We start from the raw sequence: 11,259 nt of genomic DNA on the forward strand, positions 1-11,259 counted from the left end.
ATATATATATATATATAGATATAGATATATAGATATATATATATATATAGCTACGTCATTTACCTACATAAAATTATTATACGAAAGTATAAATTTATGCGTAAACTTTAAGTATTTACTTCAAAAGAGCTCAATACGTAGGTAGAGCTAGTTAGTAATTTATAAAATATATATCGCGATTAAGCTACACTGAATATTCCGCGTTTCATCAACTCTCGGAATATTCAGTGTAGCTTAATCGCCATATATATCTTATAAATTACTATATCAATATATATATATATATATATATATATATATATATATATATATATATATATATATATATATATATAAAGAATATTATTTTAAACACAACCTGTAAAATATCAAGAGTGGTCTATGATATCCCGCATATAAATATACTTATGTCTATAGTATCCCTCTATAATTCACCAAAAATGTCCAGGGTAGTAACGAACCGCTCTTGCCTGCACAGAGTGGGCTTGTGTCGCACCATGGATTTCAAGTGTTTATACTCAAAATTGTCGGAGGAGTTTGGTAGAGTTCTTAAAGGTCAAATCGTTGAATTTGACCCCTTAATTCCCAAATCTCAGTACCCTGTATATCAAATTTCGAGTCTGTAGACTAAAAATTGACAGAGTTCTTGCGTAGGGAAATGTACACACACAGACACACAGACAGATAGATACACAGACAGACAGATACAGAGACACGTTCAATTTTATAGATATACTAGCATTTCAGCCCGGCGTTGCCCGGGTGTTTGGAGGTGTATGCTGAGCAAAAACAACAAAGAAAGGGTCATTTTTTTTAATTTGACCCCTATTATGATCCCTTAAACTTCATATATATATATATATATATATATATATATATATATATATATATATATATATATATATATATATATACATAGTCTGCATTTCAAAAGCTTTTTAAAAATGACTTCTGGTGCAACCAGATCAGGTTGTAGGAAGATGACTCCCTGACACAAACGCACCTACATTAACATCTTCCTGTTTTTGTTTTTCTTTTTAATTATTTGCACAACTAAGTCATGTTTTACAAAGCTCAAAACAAAAACAATAGTCTTCTTCCCTCCCCCTCCCTTATTTTCTACACTCCCACTTCTCTACTGGCTTGCTAACTTAAAGGTCTTTGATATGACCTTCAGCTATATCCGATGGTGAGGCCCCAGCTTGCGGGCTTTTGGGGAGTGTGGAGCCACCCTTTAATTGTCATTGCTTCCAGGTCCACTCTGACCTGGAGTGGTAGTACCTGTTAGGGTCCCAACTATGGGTTAAATAGAAACCGACTTGAAAAAGACAAATATATTCTATTAAAACATTGTTCTTCAAAATCACTGGATTCGGCATCCAATAACCTGAAAAGGGTTGATATGCCGTAAAACAAAAACAACCAAAATATGTCTTGAGTGCCATCAGCGAGAATCGAAACCAAAGCATGTTGCGCTCCAGCTGCGTTCCTTACCGTTGAGCTAACCAAGCTGATAGATGATAAAGTTTTAAAATTAAACCATTTGTATGATTACTTTTATGCATGCGCAAACCAATATAAATATATTGGCAAGGTGAAATGAATATTTTGCATTGCATTAATCGCGTTATTCATCCATCCAAACAAGGATTTTACTCGTTATAAACCATCCGTGATGCATAATTACTATTTCCTCTTTGTTTCAGTGTTATATGGCCAATAGTTTAAGAGTGTTAAATATTTACACACATTCAAACAAACACATCTACTTCTACTAACAGAAAAAAACCCAGAAAAAACAAATATCTAAGACAGTAAACGACCAAGTTCTCTCTGATTCTCTCTCTCCTCTTATCTTGAGCACGTGGTACAATGGGGAAAGGGGTGGCTAGTTACATCATGCATCTAAATACAAGCTTCTCTCTTTACATCATCAACATTCTGATCCACATCTGGCATCAGTTGAAATGAATGGCTCTCGTCTTCAGGAGGCCTCAACTTTTGACAAGCTTCTGGGCTTGACAATTACTCCTGATCTTAAATGGAACACGTACATCAAATCTGTTGCCAAGGCCGCTGGAAAAATGGTGGGATCTTTCCATCGATCCAGTAGATATCTCACGGCTAATGCAATTCTCTATCTATATAAGAGCCAGGTACGTCCAAGAATGGAATACTGTTGCCACATCTGCGCAGGAGCTGCTAGAAAGGACTTGTCCTGCCTTAATAGAGTTCAAAATAGACTTCGTAGCCTCGTAGGAGATGTCCTTTTCTCTTCTCTGCAACCTCTATCTCACAGAAGAGATGTTGCGAGCTTGTCTCTGATGTATCGTTATTTTCATGGAAAGTGTTCGACTGAGCTTCAGGTTATAGTCCCCCCTCGCCAAACTTTCACAAGAAACACTCGTCTAGCTGAAAACACTATCAATAATTCCCCTCACTCTTTATCTGTGCCTAAACCTAAACGTAGATTCCATGAACAAAGCTTCTTTCTTAGAAATGCACGCCTGTGGAATTGGCTTCCGTTTTCCTGCTTTCCGCCTGAGTACAATATGATTGTCTTCAAGTCTAACGTAAACAAGTTCTTGATGAGCCGTTCCATATAAGTTAACAAATTTACCGAATTTTCATTACTAATTATTCATTTTATTTGATTACTATATTTCCAATTTCTTCTGTACACTCTTTAACCCTTATCCTTGAGTGGCCTCTATGCCTTGATAATGTGGTGATGCCTGTGTAAAAAAAAAAAATTATACATAGATATTTCTTTTTTCTGTTTTTTCCTTCCATTTTTCTTTCGTTTCCTCTTTTTTTTTTTTTTCTACTGTTTTGTTATTTTACTTTCCTTTTGCTTTTACGGAACTTTAGTTTCTTTTATAAAATATATAAAAAAAAAAGTTCCTTGTCTTTATTTTGTTTCGTTGTTTGTACTTTCTGTTTTTCACATTGCATTCTTTTTCTTCTCCTCTTCCTTTCCTTTTTTTCTTTCTCTTCCCTTAATTTTTTTCAGTCAGTTTTTCTCCCTATAATCGCAAAGTAGATTTTTTTTTTTGCAATTTCTTTTTTCTCATAAAAACGGGTCGATATTTCGCTACACCGGAAGTTTAAAATTGCATTCCATATACTTCTTGATATCACTTCACTAAACCGGATGTTGACCGTATTTCCTCTGTAATTATCTATTTGCATATAAATATAAGTACCGTTTTTTCTATGCTCTTTCTCTCCTTCCTTCTTTCTTTCCCCCTCCCCCTCTCTCTCCTTCTGTACACACACACACACACACACACACACACACACACACACATATATATATATATATAATACATATATACATATATATATACACATATACATGTATGTATACATGTATGCATCAACCTATATATTCACATATATAACATGTTGGTATGCATATAAATATAAAGAAATATATATATATATATATATATATATATATATATATATATATATATATATATATATATATATATAGTTTTTAATCAGTAATAACTTTAACATTTAATAAATTTTCCTATTTTTTGATACCCCGACAAAAGGAGGGTGGACATTTAAATTCGTCCTTGTTCGTCCGTTCGTCTGTCTGCACTTTTCTTTATTACTATGCCTTGCATTTTTTTTTTTTTAATTTTGCACAATAATAAGAGTAAAACAAAGTAACAGAACGGATTTCCCCGTTGCCCCCCCCCCCTATGTGTGTCTTTCGGCTCACAATGGCTAGAATTGACACTTTTTTGCTCATTAAAAAAAAATTGATACCTTGGATTTTTATAAAATTTTCTGAAAAGTTGTAATTAACTGATTTCTATATAATTGATATACAGGGTACTGAGATTTGGCAAAATCTACGTGATCGGTTTTCGGCCAAAAATTTCGCTGTTAAGGGGTCAAAGTCCAACGATTTGACTTTTGAGAACTCTACCAAACTCCTCCGAGAATTTGGGGTCTTAACACTTAAAATTTTAGATATAGATTCCTTGGACATGGATCTAACTTAATAATATGATTTGAGCCCAAAACAATAAAGGTTAGGGGATCATAATAGGGGTCATAGTTAAAAAAAATTCATCTTTCTTTTCTTTTTTTTGCCCAACATACACCTCCAAACACCCGGGCAACGCCGTGCACACATGCTACTATATCTATAAAAGTGAACGTGTCTGCGTATCTGTGTGTGTATCTTTCTGTCTATGTGTTTGTATATTTTCCTACGCAATAACTCTGTCAATTTTTAGTCTACATACTCGAAATTTGATACACAGGGTACTGAGATTTTGGAAAATCTATGTGATCCGTTTTCGGCCAGAACCTTCGCTGTTAAGGGGTCAAAGTGCAACGATTTAACCTTTGAGAACTTTACCAAACTCCTCCGACAATTTTGTGTCTAAACACTTGAAATTTTGGATATAAGCTCCTTGGATCTTACTAAAAAACTTGATTTGAGACCAAAAAAAAAAACTGTTAAGGGATCATAATAGGGGTCAAATTTAAAAAAGAAAATTACCTTTTTTTGCTTGTTTTTTTTTTTTTTTTGTTTAGCATACACCTCCAAACTAGTTCTCAGAGGTCAAATCGTTGAATTTTTACCCCTTAATCTCCAAATTTCTGGCCGAAAACCGATCACAAAGATTTTTCCAATCTCAGTACCCTGTATATCAAATTTCGAGTCTGTAGGCTAAAAATTGAGAGAGTTATTGCGTAGGGAAATTTACACACACAGACACACAGACACACGCACCCACAGACGTTCACTTTTATAGATATACTAGCATTTCAGCCCGGCGTTGCCCGGGTATTTGGAGGTATATGTTGAGCTAAAACCAAAAAAGCGGTCAATTTTTTAAAATTTGATCCCTATTATGACCCCTTAAACATTATTGTTGTAAGCACAAAGCAAGTTATTAAGTTAGGTCCATGTCCAAGAAATCTATGTCTAAAATTTCTAGTTTTTAGACTCAAACTTGTCGGAGGAGTTTGGTATTGTTCTCAAAGGTCAAATCATTGAACTTTTACCCCTTAGTCCCCAAATGTCTGTCCGAAAACCGATCACATCGATTTTCCCAAATCTCAGTACGCTGTATATCAAATTTCGAGTCTGTAGACTAAAAATTGACAGAGTTATTGCGTATGGAAATGTACACACACAGACACACAGACACATACACGCAGACAGACACTTTCACTTTTATATATGAATATATATATACATATATATATATATATATATATATATATATAAATGTACATACATATACACACGTATTTATACGCATAGATATATATATATATATATATATATAAATATACACGCACATATATCTGTATATATGCATATGTACTTTCTTAGAACTGCACGCCTGTGGCATTGTCTTCCGTTTTCCTGCTTTCCAGCTGACTACAATATGGTTGTCTTCAAGTTCAACATAAACAATTTCTTGATGATCCGTTCCACTTACGTTAACAAATTTACCGAATTTACATTACTAACGATTACTATATTGTCCAATTGACTACTGTGCACTCTAAACCCTTATCCTCGAGTGGTCTCTGAGCCTTGATAATTGGTTATGCCTATGTAAAAAAATACTTATATATATTTATATATGTGTGTGTGTATGTGTGTGCGCGCGCACACGCGCGTTTGTAAAGTTATAGACAAGATAAAGTAAACATGGGAATATATAGGGTGTTATTTGTTGGTTCAATGAGGAAGAAAGCATCATTGGTAGAAGGGGCTATTACATACCTCTCGCAGTCACTTAGTCCACAATACATTGTATTCTACATTGCACTGTAGAGAACATACTGTTGATTGGATATGGGTGTCTTACTGTATGTGCGGCGATAAAAGTTTAAAATGAAAAAATCAAGTATCATGTTGCAACTGCGCTTTAAACAGAAACATTTATTTCGAACGCACCCTCGTTATATCAAAGAACTTACTGTTGATTTTATATGTCGGGTCTTTCGGCTTGTGTGGTTATAAAACTTCTCAAATGCAATTGTGATGTTAGGATGTGGAAGGTGTTGACTTTGATAAAAGTCGCCTGTTCCTTCTTTCATCGGATTATTTTGATTATTGATTATCGATACTTATCGAAGACATTCAGATATAAAACCTATCTAAGAATACTGCCAGACACATAAAGTACTTTCGCATGAAATTTCATAAAAATCTTCATAAAAATCGACCAAGCCGTTTTCGGGTCCATAGTGAACACACACACACACACACACACACACACACACACACACACACACACACACACGCACACACAAACAGACTTCCCTTTATCTAATAGTAGAGATAGAGATGTTATAATAAGAAATGGTATTTTTTACGACCTGCCCAAGCAGAGTATAAACACCCACCCCAACCTACCCATGTTAAGAACGGCTTTCGAGGTTGAGGGTGTTTATTCCGAAAGCCGTTCTTAGGTGTTATAATACGCTGGTACAGGTCCTAAAAATATACCTGAGAAATATTAGACTTCTTTTGTTTTTGTTTCTGATTTAGTTATTTAAAAATCAGTTGTTCTCTTACTCGGCGTTACCCGAGAATAATTTTACTACCAATTTTACGTTGTTTATTTTATTTTTTTTTTTGTTCTTGTTTTTGTTTTTGTTTTTATTTTATTGTCTGAGTTTTGTTGATTTTGTTAAACAATTTTTTCATGGCATTTTTTAACGTTAAATTTAATCATAATTGTATGGGAATACGCGCAAGAAGTTTGTTAATGTATATATTAATAGTAACGTTCGTTATTTTCATTTCGTCGGCTAGTAACTGTGGCCTGTTTTGAAAAACGTTCACATTTAATTAAACAACTCGAATGTGTGAAGGAGTTGTGTTGGAGAAGGGGAGGGGCGGGAGATAGAACGAGTGTAGAGCGAGAAAGAGAGGGAAAAAGAGAGAGTGTGTATGTATATGAGTGTCTGCTCGAATGAATGCGTGTGTTTAAGAAAGAAATAGAAAGAATATGTGTCTCTGTGTTAGATAGAGAGAGAGAGAGGGAGAGAGAGAGAGAGAGAGAGAGAGAGAGAAAGAGTGGGTGTGTATGTGTGTGCTAGAGAAACTGTATGTGTTAGTGTGTGTCAGAAAGACAAAGAGATAGACAGGGAGAGAGAGAGAGAGAGAGAGAGAGAGAGAGAGAGTTTGTGTGTGTGCGTGCGTGTGTGTATGCGAGAGTTAGGATTAGATTTGAACAGACACATACACACATATATATACACACATATACACGCCCTCTCTTTCGGTTTGCCCCTCTCTCTTTCTTTATCTATCTATTGTGTTAGAGAAAGAGAGAGAGAGAGAGAGAGAGAGAGAGAGACAGAAAGACAGACAGACAGGCAGACAGTTAGACACAGACAGAGAGAAGAGAGCCAGAGAGAGAGACAGACAGACAGACAGACAGATACAGAGATACAGAGAGAGACAGAGACAGAGAAGGAACGAGAGAGAGAGAGAGAGAGAAATATATATATGTATATATATATAGAGAGAGAGGGAGAGAAGCAGAGAAAGAGTATGTGTGTAAGAGTGTGAAAGTTGAAGAGAGAGTGAATTATTGTGTGCGCTAGAGGGAAAGAGAGAGTAAGATATATATATATATATATATATATATATATATATATATATATATATATATATATATATATAGAGAGAGAGAGAGAGAGAGAGAGAGAGAGAGAGTGTGTGTGTGTGTGTGTGTACGTAAGAGAGTCAGTGTGTGTATTTGTGTGTGCATGTGTGTGTCTGTGTCTGTGTGTGTGTTAGTGAGAGCCAATAAAGAAAGATTGCGTGTACGACAGAAGGCCTGCGTACGTATGTCGGCACGATCTCCATATTTTATTACCGTGTTTGGTGTACGCACGTACGCACACATGCACATCTCCGTATGTCTTACGCCGAGACGCGCATATATCAAATTCCCCGGGGGGTCGGGTTACACCCGCCAGGTACATGATCAGTCGCCGGGACCCTATTCACCTTAGATCTGTCATGATCAACGAGAAGAAAACAAAAACAAAAACAAAGTCCCCATAATTCCCACGCTCTCTATCGCAAGCATGCAAGCGCATTCAAAGACTCGATTTCATACCGGTTATGAAAATTATACCCGTGTAAAAAAAAAACAAACAGACAAAAAAAAAAACAGGGCATCGGTAGTATAGGGGTATACCATCTATGAAATCCGTCACATAAAATCTGTTTTCTCTATATAATATGCTAACTGGTAACGTGAGCTCCTTCAGTTGGTAATTTATATACGTAATATTATGACAGGTAGAGTTAGTTTGTATTATTTGGATTATTCCGGTGGTAATATGTAGACATAGCGGCCTAGAAAGAAAATGGCCGCTAAGTTTGAGTTTTATATAAAAACCGAAACATAAATTACAAAAATATTTTTTGGTCCCTCGACAAAAGGAGGGCAGACTTGTAAATTCATACTTGTCCGTTCGTCCGTTCGTCTGTCCGCACTTTTCTCAATTGTACACCTTTGAATTTTTTTGAAATTTTGCACAAACATTAAATATGATATGAGTAAAAAAAGTAACAGAACGGATTTTACGGGAAAACTCCGGTTGCCCCCCCCCCTCCCTCAGGGGTGCCTTTCGGATTAAAATGGCTAAAATTAACACTCTTGTGCTTATTAAAAAAAAAAATTGATGCCTTGGATTTTTATAAAACTTTCTGAAAAGTTGTAATTAACTGATTTCTATATAATTTTGTTTATCTATACTTCGCGATAACTCTTGGGTGTGCCCAGGGGCTCTTTTAGGGCTGATAAAAACACTCCATTTTTGGGACTATTTTCCCATATTTGTCTAAAAATTTTTGTGTATGTCTATTTAACAGTTTGCATAGCGCTGAACTCAAATTTACATATGTTAAGGCCTTGGGGACATTTGGCGCTGAATGGTGGTGGTGGGGGGGGCTAAATGATGGACTTAGGATTTCTTTTTTGGAATGGTGTAGAACTCAAATTTACATATGTTAAGGATTAAAACTGCACTGTTTATTCATTTTCATCAGGATTTGACCTCCCCAGGGACTTTTGGGGCTAAATGCTGAACTTAGTTATTTTTATTATGCCTCGTTCACTGTGCACTCACGGGGGGGGGGCATGCATGATTCACTTGTCCGTAAAGAAATTTTTCTTCGATCCCCCCCTCCCCAAAAAAAAGCCTTTTTTCGTACTAAACGACGAAATCCATCTTTGGAATATTTCCATCTCCAACCATCAATTGATTGCGAATAACGGTTTAATGCGCATGGTAAATTACAACTTGACACTTGGCAAGCCATTGAATCATTTTTTCGAAATTGTCACACAGCTTCATAACAATTTGGAATATTGTTATTTCTTTCCTCTACATGAAATCATTGTCATAAACATCATTTACAAGACTTGTTGGACGCATTTTAAAAACTCAGCCGCCATTTTCTTTCTAGGCCGCTGAGTCTACACATTACCATTCCGACTGCTGTTCTAATCTTGAGTGTTATTCTTGCAAAATTTAGGGCGATGTAATCTATCTCCGATCTCCTTCAGGTGTGTCTAGTCGAACTTGGAAATCTATATGGAATTTCCTCACGAGCCGTTGTGTAATGGATAAAGTTCTGAGTAAAATTCAGTCCAGAAGATTGAAGGGTCGATCCACAGTGCAGACCATACTAATTGCAAATTACTTAAAACTTTTACCCAGTCATTCATAACGGAATAAAAACATACTACCTCCTCTTAGATTAAGTAAAATGTCCCGTTCAAAATTCCCTACAGATTTTACAGTTCGACAGAAAGATTCCCGAAGTCGACAAAATACAATAGAAAAGATTGGCGGTTATATCGTCCGAAACGTTGTGAGAATAACATTGACGATGATAATTGTCGACCAATTAATACAAATTCTCACTCCTCATGTAAAAAACTTTGAAAAGGGTAACTTATTTATCTTATTATCTTTCTCTTAGTCTGTCTGTCTGTTCTTTCCATCTTTCAAGGACACTCCTTGGCCTATATGGTTGAAATTTTGTATAAACCTTTGTTATAGTAAAGTGATGCGAACCAAGTATTATGGTATCCGTTTGTTGCACAGTTACAGAATAATTAGGGATTAGTCACCAAATTGCTGCATTTACTCTAGTGGTTTTCTCGATAAACTACTTAGCTGATCTATCTTACGTTTTGCACGGACCATTGTTAGAGTGGGGTGCAGGGGAGTAAGTACTAAACTATTCGTTCGATGCACACTTCGAGATTAATTAGGGATTACTAGTTAATGAAAAAATGAGCAGAAGTTTAACTATATTCAACCACTAAATTGGCAAAAAGCAATTTTAATTTAAAATAAACTTTGAAAAATATTTTCTTTATACAAATATGTGGTTTATTTCAAAAAGTACTTTTTGGCATTTCTAATTTAACAGGTTTATATCGCGAAATTATTATTTTCATCAAATGTTTCTCTCGTTAAATTGATCATATAATTAGACATTTGCAAAAGCTATTCGGGTTTCAGTCTCTTCATGATAAATTGCCAAACCAAGCTGAACTCAAAATAACCGATAGTTGTCATATCTGCAATTAAAGAAAGTAAAGTTCTTAATTTAAATTTATATAATAAAATATATAAATAAAAACACTCTGTATATCTTATTTTTATTTATCCCAAATAAGGCGTTTTACCAGTTGGACATAAGGGGCTAATATTTTGGACCATGTGTACAGGGACACTACATAGGGAGTTTGACAGCGAGATATTTGTTCCCATTTCATTTAAATTTCTGCATGTTAGTACACCCACAGAAGCAGGAGATCGGTAAGGTATTCCAAAGTCAAGCTGTTCGTCGGAATTTTTGCATGATTGGCGAATTTAGTCGTTTCATACCCTTATTAGGAGTCAAAAACATTTTACAGTTCTTCACATATTTCAAACTACGACCGTCAACTTGAATTGGTATTCTGAAGAACGCATTCACAGACGGGTTCTGCTTGACATCCCCAATTTGTTTTGGTGCTGGAACTGACTGATGAACAACTTCAGATTTTGTAATGCCTATGGTTAATCCGAATGCCTTGCAAGCAGCAAAGACTTTGTTCATAAGACGTTGAGTTTCATCGAATGAAGTAGCCATAAGTGCATCGTCATCTGCGAACACGAAGTCACGAATTATTCTGGTTCAAGTATGAGTTTTGGCTTTAAACCTCTGATTATTAAAAACGTCAC

The sequence above is a fragment of the Euprymna scolopes genome, chromosome 10, assembly GCF_053919585.1.
Source record: "Euprymna scolopes isolate OS-2025 chromosome 10, ASM5391958v1, whole genome shotgun sequence".
NCBI lineage: Eukaryota > Metazoa > Mollusca > Cephalopoda > Sepiida > Sepiolidae > Euprymna > Euprymna scolopes.